Raw genomic sequence first — 21605 nt, 5'->3', positions numbered from 1 at the left:
ATCCCAGGCATTAAGAGACCTTCATTGGTTACCGATCCTTCAACGGATCGATTTTAAATCTCTATGTATTGTATTCAGGGCCCTTCATGGACAAGGCCCAGTGCCACTTCAGAACATGTTCCATTGGTACATTCCGTCCAGATCCCTTCGTTCGGCTTCTGCCTACCTTGCTGTGGTGCCTAAAGTTCTGAGATCGCTGCTGGGCGGTCGATCTTTCAGCTTTACGGAAGCCAGACTATGGAACACTCTTCCGCTAGGCCTGAGAAGTATGAATGATCTTGTCTCTTTTAAGAAAAAGTTAAAAACACATCTCTTTCCTAGGGCTGCATCTTTTTAGTTCTTAAATCAGCAGGGTGCGCAGCAGGATCCTTTCAGTCAAAGCGCCAGGATACCCGTGGGGTGACAGACATGCGCTATAAAAGATTACCAATACATACATACATACATACATCAGTCTGCTTGTAATGTGGACAAAGTTCAGATAATTCATTGCTAATGTCAGAGTTAACAACAATAGAAGAGGAAAGGCTGTGCTGATTTGAAGTTACAGAACACAGATTAAACAGGCGTTTTCAAAGTCTTACTCTGTTCTCTCACTCTATGTAGTACACATACTCCTGCGCATAAGCCAAAAACGTACACTTCCCAGGAGAGGCGTAACAAGGAGAAATATCTCTATTTCTCCTTGTTTCTTCTGCTTTCTAAGTGTGCTGCATTGTATAGAACACATAGAAAGAGACTTAGAAACAGCATAATGCCTGCCAGGATTGGTTTTGTACAGGAAGGGGCCCCTTCCTGCACAAACACTACCCTGCATACAACACAGGCACCATGGTACATGGGTGTCTATGATGGTGCAAGTCTCCCAAAAGGGTTCTTTTTTCCCTTCGCCGGGAAACAAGCAGAGATATACTGGAGATTTAAAACACTCTATTAATCAGGTTTTGCTGCAACATATTGTTTTGCTCTGCTTGAATGCTCTAGATGAGGGACGGGTACAGATTTTACATTTTTTGTTGTGCGAAAGGTATTTTTATTCCTAGTTTCCGAATATGATCAAATGGTGTAATCCTGATTATACATGATGTCACTTTATGTTGTTGTTCCTCAGCGTGTATTATCTAACCAAAAAATGGAAGAGCCTAGAGGCGCCTCATTTTGCATGATTCAAAATATACATGCATTTATGTATTAATTTGTTTATATTTGGTGCACGGAGATACTGTGAGACTCCAAGATCTGTGAGCAAAATCCGCAAGAAGTTACTAAATATTGCCTGCTACAAGTTGTGAACACACACACACATTGACAAAAGACATAAAATGGTCACCTTTACATCGGCTTGAGGCCCATAACAAAAGCTGTTTCGCCCAGCAGGTGGAATTGAACCACTCTGTCGCTAGACAGCTATGGGTTTGAAGCCTGCACCTCAGACCACTGAGGTTCATCCGGGCAAAGAAACAATAAAGACAAACAGGTATATATATATATATATCACAAGAATACACACTCTTTTACAGATAGGGTGCGGGCCTAAATTTGTAATCCGCCTAGCTGTCATTGTCATCTTCATTGTTTATTGCAGTTCTGGGCTCAGCTCTATGTTTGATTGCCTTTATTTTCCTGCACTGACTGAGTCAAAAGTTCAGGATATGAACCTTTATCCATATGCAAAACAGATCCAGGCTTTCTGGGTAAATGAGACTTGCTATCAGTCTGCTTGTAATGTGGACAAAGTTCAGATAATTCATTGCTAATGTCAGAGCTAACAACAATAGAAGAGGAAAGGTTGTGCTGATTTGAAGTTACAGAACACAGATTAAACAGACGTTTTCAAAGTCTTATTCTGTTCTCTCACTCTATGTAGTACACATACTCCTGTTATTATACACTTTAAATATCACTTCTCCTTTGGTTATCATGGCAGCAGTGGCATAGTAGGACAGGCCGTTCTGAACTGTGCGGCGGATGTGACCTCAATTTGGGCTAAGTACAGGCTGTGATATTTGGCATTTGTATGAAGGAGCCAGTGTTTGCTCCACTCTTCCTACATGACTTGTGTAAAGGAAAGACAGGACACCACAGCTTGTCTTGTGTAAAGAAAAGCCAAGATACACCAACAGGACTTGTGCAAAGTCCAAGACACCACAACATGACTCGTGGAAAGGAAACCCCGACACGTGCTATTTATAAAGACAAGTGACGCTGAGGTGTAGGTTTATTTATTAATAAATCTAAACATTTCTTGACATACCCGTTTCTACATCAGAAATCAGATTTAGGTTTACTGTATTTGCCTTTTCTTGGAGGATTTGTAGTAGTTCCTCCTGGTAACTGTTCCTCTTGGATGTGCCTCTGGAGGCCTTCTCGCCCTAGGCAGAGTTACTTGCAGGGACCATAGGCTGGTCTTTCTGTAGGTGGGGGGCCTGGCTGTAAAGTTACCGGGTGATTTCATGGTGTCAAACATGCAACACTCTTGTCCTGTATTTTTCTTCAATAACCCAATGCATTCTGGGAAATGTAGTTCCGCGTCACTCCAATTGAGGTAAGACACCTGCGAACTGTGCTTTGTTAAAGAAAAACCTGGGGCATAAAAACTTCAGTCTTGGTGACCTGGAATCGTCTAATAAAACTGTCCGTCTCTCGGCAATGGTGTGGGCTGGGGGGAGGTGCGGGGGGGTATAGGCAGTGCTTTAAGTGGGAAATAATAAGTGCAGGTACTCATTAAATTCAGCTAGGGGCGTGGCTAGTGGGCGGGGTTAGAGGCGGAGGGAGACATGATACAAAAACACTTCATACAGACCAAGAGCACGTAACAGTGTATCATCAGGAACAGCTTTTGGTATTGTGCTTTGGACTCTGCTTTGTCATTAATTTGCTATTTTTATAATGCTGCATTCTGCTTTTCATCATTTAGTGTTTATTTAAACCTTTCCTATGTGCAGGCCTTGGGTGATCTTTGGGCTTATTCACTTATTTCGCTCCTAACAAAATGACGAAATAGCATGAAATAAGATAAATAAATACCAGTGGTCCACTCATTAGGTACTCTCTCTCCACAAAATAGGATGCAGCTGTACAGCTGATGTCAGAGTAAGCGTGTACCGAGGGCACTCAATTGACCATTCCTCCCTCACCCACACCTGAACTCTTGAATGGGATTCACTGCCAATGTCCTTGTCTGGTTCTCCTGCTGCCTATGCAACTGACATCACTTCATTCACCGAGGTCCGAGAAGATTCTTACCATCAGTTGCGTCCCCCATAATTAAATCTTGTCCCAGTCACCTTCCGCCTCTACATGGAGCCCTCCGCTGCAGTTTGTCAATGCTTGTGCTATGCAAAGGCCATATCCATACATAAACACACCCATATTGTCATAAAGGGGTCTAAAATGAGGGATTATTTGTAACAGTCCATATTCACCCGGAGGGGGGCACTTCAGAGAGGACCCCCCGGCAGAGACCAACCCCTAAATGGTCAGTGCAGTGACCTAACTGAGTCCTGAGTCCAGTGTGTGTGTGTGTGGTGTGTCATGCCTCTGTGGTCAGTGAGGGAAGCATTAGGATCATCACCCAGCAAGGATTACCCTACAGCCAGCAGAGCTCCCCACAGTGGCGCGTCAAGAAACAGGGAAAAATGAATCCCTTACCCTTGAGGAGTAAAAGACGGCATGATTAAGGTGCAGTGGGTACATCAACTTCCTGGACCCAATGCTGTTCTACCTGCTGCTTTAATTACCTGCTGCATTAATGACATCGGCGCCTCTGGCTTCACTATTATGGTCTCATTTATGAGAGGACTGCATCACGATTGCACCATGCAAATAGTACATGAGTGACACAATCATCTAAGTCAGATTTTTGAAGCCATGCAAACCAAATTTGTGTGGCTTTTAAAAAATCTGGGGTAATGCAACGCAGAGCAAATCACTTGGTAGCGTTACTCTACCCTGGGTAGGCATTTAATGGGTGTTGTGTGGGTATTCCCACACTGCTCCAATGGATTTTGATGCATCATCAAATTTACAAGGACTTTCAAACATGAGCATAAGCCAAAAACGTACACTTCCCAGGAGAGGCGTAACAAGAAGAAATATCTTTATTTCTCCTCGTTTCATCTGCTTTCTAAGTGTGCTGCATTGTACAGAACACATAGAAAGACACTTAGAAACAGGAATATGCCTCCCAGGATTGGTTTGTGCAGGAAGGGGCCCCTTCCTCCACAAACACAACCCTGCATGCAACACAGGCACCATGGTACAAGGGTGTCTATGATGGCGCAAGTCTCCCAAAAGGGTGTCTTTTTCCCTTTGCCGGGAAACAAGCAGAGATATACTGGAGGAGATTTAAAACACTCTATTAATCAGGTTTTGCCTCAACATATTGTTTTGCTCTGCTGGGATGCTCTAGATGAGAGGACGGGTACAGATTTTCCATTTTTTGTTGTACGAAATGGATTTTTTTTCCTAGTTTTCAAATGTGATCAAATGGTGTAATCCTGATTATACATGATGTCACTTTATGGTGTTGTTCCTCAGGGTGTATTATCTAACCAAAAAATGGAAGAGCCTAGAGGCGACTCATTTTGCATGACTCAAAATATACATGCATTTGTGTATTAATTTGTTTATATTTGGTGCACAGAGATACTGTGAGACTCCAAGATCTGTGAGCAAAGTCTGCAAGAAGTTACTAAATATTGCGTGCTACAGGTTGTGAACACACACATTGACAAATACATAAAATGGTCACCTTTACATTGGCTTGAGACCCATAACAAAACCTGTTTCGCCCAGAAGGTGGAATTACACCACTCTGTCGCTAGACAGCTACAGGTTTGAAGCCTGCACCTCAGACCACTGAGGTTCATCCGGGCAAGGAAACAACAGAGACAAACAGGTGTATATATATATCACAAGAATACACACTCTTTTACAGATAGGGTGCGGGCCTAAATTTGTAATCCGCCTAGCATTGTCATCTTCATTGTTTATTGCAGTTCTGGGCTCAGCTCTATGTTTGATTGCCTTTATTTTCCTGCACTGACTGAGTCAAAAGTTCAGGATATGAACCTTTATCCATATGCAAAATAGATCCAGGCTTTCTGGGTAAATGAGACTTGCTATCAGTCTGCTTGTAATGTGGACAAAGTTCAGATAATTCTTTGCTAATGTCAGAGTTAACAACAATAGAAGAGGAAAGGCTGTGCTGATTCATGGGCGTCCGCAGGGGGGTCAAGGAGGGGCGCTTGCCCCCCCCTGGAGTGACCCTCCTTGACCCCCCTGCGGACGCCCATGAAAACCGTGACTTCAAGACGGGGTTCTCACTCTCTTCCCTCTTCCTTTCTTTTATTTGCTTCCCTGTGAAATGGATCCAAAAAAGAAAGACGCTTTTGCTGGAAATGTCATATTTTTCTGACATTTTAATTCCAAAGTGCAGCATTGGGAATAAAAGGCTAAAAATATGAAAAATAGATAACTAACTAAATAAAGTAAGACAGAGTGGTAGCAAACTGGCCAAACTGATTTTATTCACACTGAAACACATTAGCGCCACTTTTACAGAGTTTACCAGTGAAGCGCTATTTTTGTCTTCTTGTCTTTGTTTTCCCTGGACCTGGAACTAGTGCACCAATCCTGGAGGTACTGCAATGTGTGGATTGGAAAACAAAATGTGTACTGCGGCTCTGCGTCCAGGGATGTGGTCTTTTTACCATACTGCTTACCTTTTGTAAGGGTATAAGCAATGGATATTGAAATGGGTCCATTCAGGGCCCTATAGTCGTGTCCTTAACGTTTCAGGCAAAAGCACTCACTGATTTCTGAATAGTGAGTGTAAAAGCATTAAGGTAACCATGTGGTTCCTGCTTACATTTCCCCTGGTTTGCTAAATTTTGCATTCCCTATAAGTGTTTGCTTTTTCCAGGAATGTTGTAACTCTTGTCTAGTGCGTAATTTAAATTGAGCCGCATCCAGGTGTTTATATCGGGCAACAATTGGGTTGTAGTTGAAGACAGTGGGAGTTTTTCTCAGTGGGGCAGTACGGTGTTCAGTGGGGGAGAGGATGTGGCACTATGGTCATAGCTGCTGAAGTGGGAATTGGGAACCAGGTTCAGCCTTAATAACCAGTCCACCAGACCTGCTCCTGCGAGAGCACAATCACATGCTAGACTTTAGAAGGCTTCGCAACACCTTAGAAGTCCTGGTGTCTTCCCACCAGCAGGTGGACTCTAGCATGACAAGTGTAGGTTAACCTTCAAGGCATGTCCACCACTATCCATACTGAAGTTCACCTCCAGTCTTGCGGGAAGGCCTATGAAGCAGCACGCCCTAGAACAACAGTGACTGAGGTCACAGGACCCTTGAGAAGGGCCAGCTCTAGGGCGGTGCAACCAGTGTGACCGCACCGGGTGCTGACTTTAGGTGGAGGCATCATGTTTGCAAGAATATTATGGTTTTAAAAACGCTTGCTGCCTCCTTCCTGGCCTCCAGCAATTTTCGGCAACAATAAAAATGTCATGATGACTCTAGTGATTAATGTTCTTCCTAGAGAGAGATCAGAATTTTGTCTAGTGGAAGTTTTCACTCATGGAAAGGTAGCTCAGAGGGTTAATGTACCGGCTGCAAAGAACATGCGCCATGCAGATCCCAAAGTGCACATAATGTAAATAGGTCAGTGGGCTACTGCTTTTGTCAGAGAGATCCTTTTGTTACTTGCAGTTTATGGGTTAAAATCCTAACTTAGAACAGTCCCCCCCCTGTCTTTGATTATCCTAATGTCCCAAAAAGTGTTCTTTTGGACAGAAACCAATTCTGATTATTAAGGAGAACCCCCAACCATGGTATTACGTTTTAAATTCTGGGTATTGTGTTTTTCTCCAGACCAATCACTATAAAACTATATGGGCTACTAGTATGGTTGTCTTGTGACTCCTACACCTTGTAGTCCTTAGTCTTATGTAACATTTTCTATACAGTGATTTACACACATATTGATTATCTCTGTGTAATGTGTGTGATGTAAAGTGCTCTGACACCCGACAATGGTATGAGTGGCGCTGTAAACCAAATTAAATGCATCTGAGAGAGAGTAGTTATGAAAACTTGGGGGGCACACCTATAGGGTGGTATTGAGCGAATCCATGGAAGAGGTGGTCATTGGGGGGCACTAACAAACATTAATGCACAGGACACCACCAGTGCTATGAGGGCCAGTCTGCCTCACCCATAGGTACCTCCAATGGCCTTGTTTCAGCAATAGTAGCTGCAACTCACCAGGGATTGGCAATGCAAGACTTGCACGCACACCAAACTAAGTTCGCAAACTTACAGTCACCCGGCTTCATTCACAAGCACTTTTAACATGTGTTGCCTGCTGTGGGGACACTGGAATGAATTATGCAGCAAAGGATGACAACATTATGCCGTAGTGTTGACTAAATTATGAATTAAAAAAAGGCTACAGCGTAATGCAGTATATTTTCAGATATTTTTTATTTTGACGTGTGTACACATGCTAACAGTCTCTGGAAAGATTTTGCCTTATTAGTACCAGTGTAACATACAAACGCAGCAGTGAGAAAGGTGACCAGTCAACCTTTACAATAGGCCATCCATCCACTCGGCAGCAACACAAGTCACAATTTATATTAACTTTTGATATGTTTGAGTTATCATGAAATCTAGCACCAAGAAGCCAATATTGGTAAATATGTATGCTACAAATAATCCCTAACATACACTTTGCATACAGTATATTCAATCTGGTGCTTTAATCATAGGCTGTTTTAAAGTATTCTGATAAATATCGAATCGTGCTGAAGACAGCCTTGATTGGTGTTGGATCGAGGACCCGGAAGTCTGCACACCTAGCAGACAGAGATAAAGCACCTTGTCAGAAAGTTTAGCGTTTTCCCTACAGGTGGTGTTTGTTGGCCTGTGGCAGGGTCAGTCACATATCCTGGATTCCTGACATTTAATTGAGTCTATCCCAGTGCTGCACCCCAGTGTTTCTTGTGCCCCACCTGGCACACATCATGTCGGAGGATGGTGATGATGTTAACATTTTGCCCCCCCCCCTGGAAAAATGCCTGCGGACGCCTATGTGCTGATTTGAAGTTACAGAACACAGATTAAACAGACGTTTTCAAAGTCTTTCTCTGTTCTCTCACTCTATGTAGTACACATACTCCTGTTATTATACACTTTAAATATCACTTCTCCTTTGGTTATCATGGAAGCAGTGGCATAGTAGGACAGGCCGTTCTGAACTTTGCGGCGGATGTGACCTCACTTTGGGCTAAGTCCAGGCTGTGATATTTGGCATTTGTATGAAGGAGCAAGTGTTTGCTCCACCCTTCCTACATGACTTGTGTAAAGGAAAGACAGGACACCACAGCATGTCTTGTGTAAAGAAAAGTCAAGACACAACAACAGGACTTGTGCAAAGTCCAAGACCCCACAACATGACTTGTGGAAAGGAAACCCCGACACGTGCTATTTGTAAAGACAAGTGACGCTGAGGTGTTGGTTTAATTATTAATAAATCTAAACTCTTCTTGACATACCGGTTTCTACATCAGACATCAGATTTAGGTTTGCTGTATTTGCCTTTTCTTGGAGGATTTGTAGTAGTTCCTCCTGGTAACCGTTCCTCTTGGCTGTGCCTCTCGAGGCCTTCTCGCCCTAAGCAGAGTTACTTGCAGAGACCATAGGCTGGTCTTTCTGTAGGTGGGGGGACTAGCTGTAAAGATTACGGGTGATTTCATGGTGTCAAACATGCAACACTCTTGTCCTGTATTTTTCTTCAATAACCTAATGCATTCTGGGAAATGTAGTTCTGCGTCACTCCAATTGAGGTAAGACACCTGCGAATTGTGCTTTGTTAGAAAAGCCTGGGGCTTAAACACTTCAGTCTTGGTGACCTGGAATCATCTAGTAAAGCTATCCGTCTCTTGGCTGTGGTGTGAGCTGGGGGGAGGCGCAGGGGGGGGGGGTGTAGGCAGTGCTTTAAGTGGGAAATAATAAGTGCAGGTACTCATTAAATTCAGCTAGGGGCATGGGAGAAACAGGGAAAAATGAATCCCTTACCCTTGAGGAGTAAAAGATGACATGATTAAGGTGCAGTGGGTACATTAAATTCCTGGACCCAATGCTGTTCTACCTGCTGCTTTAATTACCTGGTGCATTAATGACATTGACGCCTCTGGCTTCCCTGTTATGGTCTCATTTATGAGAGGGCTGCATCACGATTGCACCATGCAAATAGTACATGAGTGACACAATCATCTAAGTCAGATTTTTGAAGCCATGCAAAACAAATTTGTGTGGCTTTTAAAAAATCTGGGGTAATGCAATGCAGAGCAAATCACTTGGTAGCGTTACTCTACCCTGGGTAGGCATTTAATGGGTGTTGTGTGGGTATTCCCACACTGCTCCCATGGATTTTGATGCATCCTCAAATTTACAAGAACTTTCAAACATGAGCATAAGCCAAAAACGTATATTTCCCAGGAGAGGCGTAACAAGGAGAAATATCTCTATTTCTCTTCATTTCTTCTGCTTTCTAAGTGTGCTTCATTGTACAGAACACATAGAAATACACTTAGAAACAGGAATATGCCTCGCAGGATTGGTTTTGTGCAGGAAGGGGCCCCTTCCTGCACAATCACAACCCTGCATGCAACACAGGCACCATGGTACAAGGGTGTCTATGATGGTGCAAGTCTCCCAAAAGGGTGTCTTTTTCCCTTCACCAGGAAACAAGCAGAGATATACTGGAGGAGATTTAAAACACTCTATTAATCAGGTTTTGCCTCAACATATTGTTTTGCTCTGCTGGGATGCTCTAGATGAGAGGACGGGTACAGATTTTCCATTTTTTGTTGTACGAAATGGATTTTTTTTCCTAGTTTTCAAATGTGATCAAATGGTGTAATCCTGATTATACATGATGTCACTTATGTTGTTGTTCCTCAGGGTGTATTATCAAACCAAAAAATGGAAGAGTCTAGAGGCGAGTCATTTTGCATGATTCAAAATATGCATGCATTCATGTATTAATTTGTTTATATTTGGTGCACAGAGATACTGTGAGACTCCAAGATCTGTGAGCAAAGTCTGCATGAAGTTACTAAATATTGCCTGCTACAAGTTGTGAACACACACACACATTGACAAAAAAACATAAAATGGTCACCTTTACATTGGCTTGAGGCCCATAACAAAAGCTGTTTCGCCCAGAAGGTGGAATTGAACCACTCTGTCGCTAGACAGCTACGGGTTTGAAGCCTGCACCTCAGATCACTGAAGTTCATCGAGGAAAAGAAACAATAGAGACAAACAGGTATATATATCACAAGAATACACACTCTTTTACAGATAGGGTGCGGGCTAAATTTGTAATCCGCCTAGCTGTCATTGTCATCTTCATTGTTTATTGCAGTTCTGGGCTCAGCTCTATGTTTGATTGCCTTTATTTTCCTGCACTGACTGAGTCAAAAGTTCAGGATATGAACCTTTATCCATATGCAAAACAGATCCAGGCTTTCTGGGTAAATGAGACTTGCTATCAGTCTGCTTGTAATGTGGACAAAGTTCAGATAATTCATTGCTAATGTCAGAGTTAACAACAATAGAAGAGGAAAGGCTGTGCTGATTTGAAGTTACAGAACACAGATTAAACAGACGTTTTCAAAGTCTTACTCTGTTCTCTCACTCTATGTAGTACACATACTCCTGTTATTATACACTTTAAATATCACTTCTCCTTTGGTTATCATGGCAGCAGTGGCATAGTAGGACAGGCCGTTCTGAACTGTGCGGCGGATGTGACCTCACATTGGGCTAAGTCCAGGCTGTGATATTTGGCATTTGTATGAAGGAGCAAATGTTTGCTCCACCCTTCCTACATGACTTGTGTAAAGGAAAGACAGGACACCACAGCTTGTCTTGTGTAAAGAAAAGTCAAGACACAACAACAGGACTTGTGCAAAGTCCAAGACCCCACAACATGACTTGTGGAAAGGAAACCCCGACACGTGCTATTTGTAAAGGCAAGTGACGCTGAGTTATAGGTTTATTTATTAATAAATCTAAACATTTCTTTACATACCCGTTTCTACATCAGACATCAGATTTTGGTTTGCTGTACTTGCCTTTTCTTGGAGGAATTGTAGTCGTTCCTCCTGGTAACCCTTACTCTTGGCTTTGCCTCTCGAGGCCTTCTCGGCCTAGGCAAAGTTACTTGCAGAGACCATAGGCTGGTCTTTCTGTAGGTGGGGGGCCTGGCTGTAAATATACCGGGTAATTTCATGGTGTCAAACATGCAACACTCTTGTCCTGTATTTTTCTTCAATAACCTAATGCATTCTGGGAAATGTAGTTCCGTGTCACTCCAATTGAGGTAAGACACCTGCGAACTGTGCTTTGTTAATGAAACGCCTGGGGCTTAAACACTTCAGTCTTGGTGACCTGGAATCATCTAGTAAAACTGCAGGTACTCATTAAAGTCAGAAAGGGGCATGGCTAGTGGGCGGGGTTAGAGGCGGAGCGAGACATGATACAAAAACACTTCATACAGACCAAGAGTGCGTAACAGTATATCATCAGGAACAGCTTTTGTTATTGTGCTTTGGACTCTGCTTTGGCATTAATTTGCTTTTTTTTATAAAGCTGCATTCTGCCTTTCATCATTTAGTGTTTATTTAAACCTTTCCTATGTGCAGGCCTTGGGTGATCTTTGGGCTTATTCACTTATTTCCCTCCTAACAAAATGACGAAATAGCATGAAATAAGATAAATAAATACCAGTGGTCCACTCATTAGGTACTCTCTCTCCACAAAATAGGATGCAGCTGTACAGCTGATGTCAGAGTAAGCGTGCACCGAGGGCACTCAATTGACCATTCCACCCTCACCCACACCTGAACTCTTGAATGGGATTCACTGGCAATGTCCTTGTCTGGTTCTCCTGCTGCCTTTGCACCTGACATCACTTCATTCACCGAGGTCCGAGAAGATTCTTACCATCAGTTGCGTCCCCCATAATTAAATCTTGTCCCAGTCACCTTCAGCCTCTTCATGGAGCCCTCCGCTGCAGTTTGTCAATGCTTGTGCTGTACAAATGTCATATCCATACATAAACACACCCATACTGTCATAAAGTGGGCTAATATGAGGGATTATTTGTAACAGTCCATATTCACCCGGCGGGGGGCACCTCAGAGAGGACCCCCGGCAGAGAACAACCCCTAAATGGTCAGTGCAGTGACCTAATTGAGTCCTGAGTCCAGTGTGTGTGTGTGGTGTGTCAAGCCTCTGTGGTCAGTGAGGGAAGCATTAGGATCATGACCCAGCAAGGATTACCCTACAGCCAACAGAGCTCCCCACAGTGGCGAGTCAAGAAACAGGGAAAAATGAATCCCTTACCCTTGAGGAGTAAAAGACGGCATGATTAAGGTGCAGTGGGTACATCAAATTCCTGGACCCAATGCTGTTCTACCTGCTGCTTTAATTACCTGCTGCAATAATGACATCGGCGCCTCTGGCTTCACTGTTATGGTCTTATTTATGAGAGGTCTGCATCACGATTGCACCATGCAACATAGTACATGCGTGTCACAAACCTCTAAGTCAGATTTTTGAAGCCATGCAAAACAAATTTGTGTGGCTTTTAAAAAATATGGGGTAATGCAACGCAGAGCAAATCACTTGGTAGCGTTACTCTACCCTGGGTAGGCATTTAATGGGTGTTGTGTGGGTATTCCCACACTGCTCCCATGGATTTTGATGCATTCTCAAATTTGCATAAGCCAAAAACGTACACTTCCCAGGAGAGGCGTAACAAGGAGAAATATCTCTATTTCTCCTCGTTTCCTCTGCTTTCTAAGTGTTCTGCATTGCACAGAACACATAGAAAGACACTTAGAAACAGGAACATGCCTCCCAGGATTGGTTTTGTGCAGGAAGGGCCCCATTCATTCACAAACAAAACCCTGCATGCAACACAGGCACCATGGTACAAGGGTGTCAATGGGGGCGTGGCTAAGCACGCAATGGCGGAGGTCGCAATAGGGTAGAGCTCCATGCTAAGTAAGCATGGGCGGAAAATCCGTTACGCTCGCGGATTTTGCGGATTTTCGGGAAATTCGCAATCCGCGAGATTTGCGAATTTCCCGCAAAATCCGCAAATTCTCACGCAGCGGATTTTTTTGCGGCGCGCGGCGTTGGTGATACAATTTTTGCGGCGCGCGGCGTTTATCATCGTTTGCCGAGTTGTTTTTCTCGATATTTTGCGAGTGCTGCGCATTTTGGATCTTGCTGTGATCCCGCGGGAATTTGGCGAGCGCGATTACGTCATCGCGGCTTGCCAACTTGCACAGCGAGAGTTTGTCAACGCGAGTACGGCGAGGTCACGTCTCGCGGTACTTCGCAATTGCGAGATTTGAGATGCGGCGAGCAGCAACAATCTCGCACAAGCGAAAATATAAAATTTGCAATTCTGCACAAGAAATCCACCAGCAAGCAGCATAAACCTTCTTGAAATGATGATTTTTATCTGAATAACTCCTTAGGTTGACATTTGCCTGCACTTTTTTAGCGAGGAGTCCATTTTGGGGAGGGGGGGGGGGTGGGAGGAAGGAAGTGCCCCACAGTCTTCAACTTCCTGTTCCTGTCCAGCAGGCTCCTCCCAGTGCTTTGTCCATCTCCAGGTCACTTTTCATTTGGATCTGGAGCTGGAAGGATTACTTTTTGTGGATGCTGCTGGATATTTGGATTTGAGGCCTTTTTGACTTTCTTTGGATCACTGTTGGATTAGAAATTTTACAAGTACGTTTGTTTGGGGCATTACAGTTGCTGCAACTAAAATTTTGGAATTTTCGATTTTTGGGCTGTTTTGGGGCCTTTTGCCCAGGGGTACTCAGTGGTGGGTGGACTGAGTCTTTCTGTGGGTTGTCTTGAACTTAAACATCATGGAGGGCATGGATGGATTGGGATTGTGCTGATTTTTCAGTGATTTTCGTTTTTTGGGGCTGTACTTGTGGCCTTTTCACCAGGGGTATTTGAGTCTAGCATGGGCCTAGTCTTTCTGTGGGCTGTCTTGAACTTAAACATCATGGAGGGCATGGATGGAATGGGATTGTGCTGATTTTTCAGTGATTTTCTTTTTTGGGGCTGTACTTGTGGCCTTTTCACCAGGGGTATTTGAGTCTAGCATGGGCCTAGTCTTTCTGTGGGCTGTCTTGAACTTAAACATCATGGAGGGCAAGGATGGAATGGGATTGTGCTGATTTTGCAGTGTTTTTCGATTTTTGGGGGTGTTCATGGGGCGGGACAGGCCATGTGGCTGGGGGCCATTTTGAGTGCTGCCACAGGCCCTGGCCATGTGCTGGGAGGCAAGTGGCCATTTTGAATGCAGGCTTTGTTGTTAGGCCTGCAACCATTTTGCCTACTTTTCAACCTTCATGCCCAGGGGTAGTGAGTCTTGCATGGGCCTAGTCTTTCTGTGGGTTGTCTTGAATTTAAACATCATGGAGGGCATGGATGGATTGGGATTGTGCTGATTTTTCAGTGATTTTCATTTTTTGGGGCTGTACTTGTGGCCTTTTCACCAGGGGTATTTGAGTCTAGCATGGGCCTAGTCTTTTTGTGGGCTGTCTTGAACTTAAACATCATGGAGGGCATGGATGGAATGGGATTGTGCTGATTTTTCAGTGATTTTCGTTTTTTGGGGCTGTACTTGTGGCCTTTTCACCAGGGGTATTTGAGTCTAGCATGGGCCTAGTCTTTCTGTGGGCTGTCTTGAACTTAAACATCATGGAGGGCATGGATGGAATGGAATTGTGCTGATTTTGCAGTGTTTTTCGATTTTTGGGGGTGTTTATGGGGAGGGACAGGCCATGTGGCTGGGGGCCATTTTGAGTGCTGCTACAGGCCCTCCCCTGGCCATGTGCTGGGAGGCAAGTGGCCATTTTGAATGCAGGCATTGTTGTTAAGCCTGCAACCATTTTGCCTACTTTTCAACCTTTATGCCCAGGGGTAGTGAGTCTTGCATGGGCCTAGTCTTTCTGTGGGTTGTCTTGAATTTAAACATCATGGAGGGCATGGATGGATTGCGATCGTGCTGATTTTTCAGTGATTTTCGTTTTTTGGGGCTGTACTTGTGGCCTTTTCACAAGGGGTATTTGAGTCTAGCATGGGCCTAGTCTTTTTGTGGGCTGTCTTGAACTTAAACATCATGGAGGGCATGGATGGAATGGGATTGTGCTGATTTTTCAGTGATTTTCGTTTTTTGGGGCTGTACTTGTGGCCTTTTCACCAGGGGTATTTGAGTCTAGCATGGGCTTAGTCTTTCTGTGGGCTGTCTTGAACTTAAACATCATGGAGGGCATGGATGGAATGGAATTGTGCTGATTTTGCAATGTTTTTCGATTTTTGGGGGTGTTCATGGGGAGGCACAGGCCATGTGGCTGGGGGCCATTTTGAATGCTGCTACAGGCCTTCCCCTGGCCATGTGCTGGGAAGCAAGTGGCCATTTTGAATGCAGGCATTGTTGTTAGGCCTGCAACCATTTTGCCTACTTTTCAACCTTTATGCCCAGGGGTAGTGAGTCTTGCATGGGCCTAGTCTTTCTGTGGGTTGTCTTGAATGTAAACATCATGGAGGGCATGGATGGAATGGGATTGTGCTGATTTTTCCGTGATTTTCGTTTTTTGGGGCTGTACTTGTGGCCTTTTCACCAGGGGTATTTGAGTCTAGCATGGGCCTAGTCTTTCTGTGGGCTGTCTTGAACTTAAACATCATGGAGGGCATGGATGGAATGGGATTGTGCTGATTTTTCAGTGATTTTCGTTTTTTGGGGCTGTACTTGTGGCCTTTTCACCAGGGGTATTTGAGTCTAGCATGGGCCTAGTCTTTCTGTGGGCTGTCTTGAACTTAAACATCATGGAGGGCATGGATGGAATGGGATTGTGCTGATTTTGCAGTGTTTTTCGATTTTTGGGGGTGTTCATGGGGAGGGACAGGCCATGTGGCTGGGGGCCATTTTGAGTGCCGCTACAGGCCCTCCCCTGGCCATGTGCTGGGAGGCAAGTGGCCATTTTGAATGCAGGCATTGTTGTTAGGCCTGTAACCATTTTGCCTACTTTTCAACCTTTATGCCCAGGGGTAGTGAGTCTTGCATGGGCCTAGTCTTTCTGTGGGTTGTCTTGAATTTAAACATCATGGAGGGCATGGATGGAATGGGATTGTGCTGATTTTTCAGTGATTTTCGTTTTTTGGGGCTGTACTTGTGGCCTTTTCACCAGGGGTATTTGAGTCTAGCATGGGCCTAGTCTTTCTGTGGGCTGTCTTGAACTTAAACATCATGGAGGGCATGGATGGAATGGGATTGTGCAGATTTTTCAGTGATTTTCGTTTTTTGGGGCTGTACTTGTGGCCTTTTCACCAGGGGTATTTGAGTCTAGCATGGGCCTAGTCTTTCTGTGGGCTGTCTTGAATGTAAACATCATGGAGGGCATGGATGGAATGGGATTGTGCTGATCTTTCAGTGATTTTCGTTTTTTGGGGCTGTACTTGTGGCCTTTTCACCAGGGGTATTTGAGTCTAGCATGGGCCTAGTCTTTCTGTGGGCTGTCTTGAACTTAAACATCATGGAGGGCATGGATGGAATGGGATTGTGCTTATTTTTCAGTGATTTTCGTTTTTTGGGGCTGTACTTGTGGCCTTTTCACCAGGGGTATTTGAGTCTAGCATAGGCCTAGTCTTTCTGTGGGCTGTCTTGAACTTAAACATCATGGAGGGCATGGATGGAATGGGATTGTGCTGATTTTGCAATGTTTTTCGATTTTTGGGGGTGTTCATGGGGAGGGACAGGCCATGTGGCTGGGGGCCATTTTGAGTGCTGCTACAGGCCCTCCCCTGGCCATGTGCTGGGAGGCAAGTGGCCATTTTGAATGCAGGCATTGTTGTTAGGCCTGCAACCATTTTGCCTACTTTTCAACCTTTATGCCCAGGGGTAGTGAGTCTTGCATGGGCCTAGTCTTTCTGTGGGTTGTCTTGAATTTAAACATCATGGAGGGAATGGATGGAATGGGATTGTGCTGATTTTTCAGTGATTTTCTGTTTTTGGGGCTGCACTTGTGGCCTTTTCACCAGGGGTATTGAGTCTTGCATGGGCTTAGTCTTTCTGTGGGGTGTCTTGAACTTAAACATCATGGAGGGCATGGATGGAATGGGATTGTGCTGATTTTTCTGGGGTTTTTTTCGATTTTTTTGGGGGTGTATAACTGAACTGATGTTCCTCTGTCTTCCATTGTTTTTAGGTGCACAAGACTCAAGAGAACCACCAGTGCCAGGAAGAAGTCCTGCAGCGGTGTGTGTGTGCAGCATAACGTCACGCGACGTCACGTCTGACCTCAGACAACTCTACAATTCGTGCAACTGCGTCCTGCTGTCTGACCTGCTCTGAAGAAGATGGCCCCAAAAAAAGGTCTCCGTAGCTCCTTTAGCAAGAAAGTTGCTAGTAAGGAGCAGAAGAAGCAAGTTACCAAGGAGGCTGGTGTGCCAACCGCCACGTTTTTTGGGAGCAAAAAAAAAAGTACGCCTGCAGCAGCAGGATCTGCTGGGGACCAAGCTGGGAGCAGCACCCCCGCTCCATTGGGTTCAGTGCCTCCACCACCACGCCAACTTAAGTCAAAGTCCTTGAGTGCTTCAGAGGCAGTCAGTGTACTTCTCCAATCACCATCGACCAGTGATGTTGGCTCATCGCAAGAAAGTAGCAGCAATGTCCCTGAATCAACACAGGTTGTTGTAACTCATCTGACAAGTGTTGAACAACCACAGCCGCAACAACATGTGCAAGTACTACAAGCCCAAGTACATGTGGAAGGAGAGGCAGCGCAAGGAGATGCGCAAGTAGAGGTGCATGGAGGGTCACAACAAGTTCCCACAATAGTTGTCCCTCCCGAAGTAGGGGCACATCAGGAAATCGACAATCAAGCCGAGGTATCATTGGAAGCCACTCCTCCTGATGATTATTCATTGTCTTCCACATCCCTAGCAAGGAAAAGATCAAGGGGGGTGTCTACATCTTCTTCAAGCCCACCTCCTTCTGATGATCTGGATGAAACTTGGAAACCACCACGGCCGTCTGAGAGTGAGGCACACCATGATCTGACAAAGATACCTAAGCGTAAAAGGAAGGTCGTCGAAAAACTCATACCTATGGAGTGTGATGAGGCTCAACAAGAAGTGACGCATACTGCTGCTGATGAAGCCCTTCACGACGACGATCCAGTCATCATAAAGGTCACTGCAGGCCCAGCGGGCATGCAGCAAAGAGACATTTTGACCCTATCCCGAGAAGCTGCTGAGCGTGATGATGATGTAGACGAGGAGGCAATGGAAATGGAAACACAACAATCATTACATTTGGAGTTAACTAGTACACCAACACCTACCGCTTCCATATTTCTTCCTCGCAAGAAGGGACCCACCTCGACCTCAATTCGTGGTGGTGAAAGTGCAAAACGTACTGAAGTTCGGTAATCCACATCCTCCACTTCATCTGGCATTAGCAGCAGGACCACCACCACCAGTATCGCCGCCTCCTCCGACACCCAAAGACATTTCAAGTCTCCAGTTTGGGACTTCTTTAGTGTTTGCCCAAAAATGGAAAACTTAGCCATTTGTAGCATTTTTAAGCTTCGAGTTAGTCGTGGTAAGTTTGGTTCTAACTATGGTACCGGAGGCCAGAGAGGTCATCTTAAGAGAGCGCACCCTGTCCAATGGTTTCCGCACCTAGAGGCGGTCAAGGAAGCCAGAATTGCACGTAATGAAAACGTTGATTTTTCATCTGATGATGACGAGGAGGAAGAAGACGATTCAAACACTTCACTTACACCCAGTACCCCTGTCAGCAGCACACCCCATGTGAGGCACACTAAGAGTGTGGGAGAGAGTGAGACATCAATGCGGAAAAGTTCATCAGCGAGCGTAACTGGGTCGAAGATATCATCATCATCCCGTAAATCCTTGGTCCAGGGCAACATTAAAAAGATGTTGTTTACAGAAGCGCAATATGAACGCAACCACCCACTGACGCGTCTGTATAACACTAAGCTGGCTAAAATGCTAGCTCTGGACCTTCTCCCTTTTTCTTTTGTAGAAGGGGTTGGTTTTCTAGAATTAGTGGCAGCGCTCTGCCCTAAATGGAAGGTTCCTAGCCGGTTCTATTTTGCCCGAGTTGCGGTTCCAGCACTACATGAAGATGTCCTGAAGGTGATTGGGGCAGCTTTGCAGAAGAGTGCTGTTCACACTATACATATGACAACAGACATGTGGACCAGTGGCGCAGGCGCTGATTACATGTGCATCACTGCACACTGGGTCTCTTTTTCAGGGGCTAAAGCAAAGCTAAACACAGGTGTTGACACGGACATTGTTTTTAAAGCTGCTCGGAAACATGCAACACTAGCCATGTTTGGTTTGGAGAAACGTCACACAGCAGAAAACATTTTGGATGTCTTTAACACAAAGGTCCTTAACTGGCTGTCCCCACTAAAACGCCAGGTTGGTTATGTTTCCACGGACAATGGCGCCAATATAGTTAAGGCCATGAGGGACGGTAACTATTTCAGAGTGCCGTGTTTGGCGCACTGTATAAACCTGGTTGTCCAAAAATTCTTGGGTAATAAAGGCAGTGCAGCGTACAGAGTATTGGACACCTGCCGAAAAATGTGCAACCATTTCAGCCATTCTTTTAAGGCCCGGAAGCAGCTGAGGAGCCTGCTATATCAACGTAAAATGCCAGTGAAAGCACTCATCCAGGAGGTGGTAACACGTTGGAACTCAACCTTCTACATGCTTGAGCGTCTGTATGAGCAGTATACGGTACTCGATCAATATTTCCTTACAGAGGGTACAGAGGACCTGAGGATGGGTGCGGCGCAATGGAACATAGTTCAAAGCCTGACACGCATGCTTCGTCCTTTTGAGTTCTTCACGCGTGCAGTCAGCAAGGAGGACTGTAATTTGGGAAAAGCTATCCCATTGTTGTACATGCTGGAGGACCAACTGAAGGAGGTGTGTCTTAAAAAGATCCACTCAGAAGAGCATTACATTTGTGCTACTATTCTGGATCCACGCTACAAAAAGGCGCTGGCAGGCCAAGCATTTTTTCCTTTTGATGATGAACATGTTCCAAAGTACAAACATTGGCTAGCCTTGTCAGCCAAGAGGTTTGAAAGAGAACGGCTGAAAATTGAAGGAAATGGCAGTACATCAGCAGGCCATCCCCAGTCAAAACAATCCACTTCTGCACCTGTGGCTGTGGCACAAGTGACCTCTCAGCCGTTAAAGACACCGGCAACCGGATCATCTGCACCAGACACAACAGAAACATTGGAGGCTGAAGAGGATTGGCTAGCTCTGCGTGGGTTTGGTTCTCAAAAGGTCAGAGGCACAGCAAGAGCTAAGCAAAGTGGAGGAACCTTGGATGAGGACCTTGAGTCGATGGTGAAGGACTATCTGAATGACTCAACAGAGGTCTATGTTAATTCTGACCCATTGGCGTATTGGCATGGGAAAAAAGAATTGTGGCCACAGCTCACCAACCTGGCTTTAAACTACTTGTCTTGCCCACTCACAAGCGTGTCTTCTGAACGGGTTTTCAGTGCTGCTGGTGGCATTGTAACTCCCAAACGGAGCCTCCTCTCGCCCAAAAATGTGGAGAGGTTAACAATGATCAAGATGAATCAGCACCTCATACCACCAGATTTCAGAGTACGAGAAAGCGCGCCGGATGAAGACGAGGTGGCCAGCAACATAGATGAGGGAATTTCTACTCTGTCAGGTGACACTGAGCTCACACTGCCTGAATTCGCAGAGTATGATGACGAAGCCTTATTCTCATTGCTGGACCGTGATACCTTGCCCTGAAAATGAGACAACGAATCAATAACTTTCTTTTTCGTCCTTATTCACTTTTATTCCTGTGTGTCTGTCTTTCTTTGTTGTGCACAGTTAATATATTTCAAACTTTAATCAGATAATCACAAAAACAAGCCCATCAGCAGAACTGTCTTCACTGGTTTGCTAATTGATTTGAAGTTGCCGCAGTCTGCATTCCTCAGGTTCACAAGTTCAGAAGAACATGCTCCTCTATCCTCCTCCTCCAGTCCAGACTCCTATTTCCATCAAACCAGAGGGCTGGTTTACGCCCAATGAAGAAAGACTCAGCACTTGTGGGGGTGTTGTTCTACCTCTTTGCAGGTGAGTTGACGGCTCTGGGACCATTGCTGGGAAGCTCTAATACCGGATAAAAGTGGTTTGGACCAAATCCGAGGCGCAAATTTTTGTGTGTTTTTGCTGACTTGCTTGCCTTTGAGGTGCTCTTAGGGGGTGTTCCGTCTGTTTGTGGGTGAGTTTCGGGGTCTGGGAGCACTGCTGGGACACTCTAATCTTGATTGCATTTGCTTTTCAGGAAATCCGTGGTGGCAACCCCGACTTATGGCCTAGCTACGCAGCGCGTTTGGACCGAAGGCCGAGAAATATTGCAAGTATGAGATTTTGCTTTTGGCCTGTTTGGGGGTGTTATGCTTCTT

At 45.0% G+C, this 21605-nt stretch overlaps 3 non-coding genes across 3 annotated transcripts; all 3 read right to left on the bottom strand.

Annotated features, from left to right (window-relative positions):
* Positions 1 to 1367: 1367 nt before the first annotated feature.
* On the bottom strand, positions 1368 to 1454 carry TRNASTOP-UCA (transfer RNA opal suppressor (anticodon UCA)). Its single transcript has one exon. It is a non-coding gene; the product is annotated as a tRNA-Sec (tRNA).
* A 3336-nt stretch (positions 1455 to 4790) lies between these two features.
* On the bottom strand, positions 4791 to 4877 carry TRNASTOP-UCA (transfer RNA opal suppressor (anticodon UCA)). Its single transcript has one exon. It is a non-coding gene; the product is annotated as a tRNA-Sec (tRNA).
* A 5358-nt stretch (positions 4878 to 10235) lies between these two features.
* TRNASTOP-UCA (transfer RNA opal suppressor (anticodon UCA)) lies at positions 10236 to 10322 on the bottom strand. Its single transcript has one exon. It is a non-coding gene; the product is annotated as a tRNA-Sec (tRNA).
* Between the last annotated feature and the right edge of the window lie 11283 nt (positions 10323 to 21605).

The sequence above is a fragment of the Lissotriton vulgaris genome, chromosome 5 (genome assembly GCF_964263255.1).
Source record: "Lissotriton vulgaris chromosome 5, aLisVul1.2, whole genome shotgun sequence".
In the NCBI taxonomy this organism is placed as follows: Eukaryota; Metazoa; Chordata; class Amphibia; order Caudata; family Salamandridae; genus Lissotriton; species Lissotriton vulgaris.
This window is presented reverse-complemented; position numbering and strand designations above follow the sequence as displayed.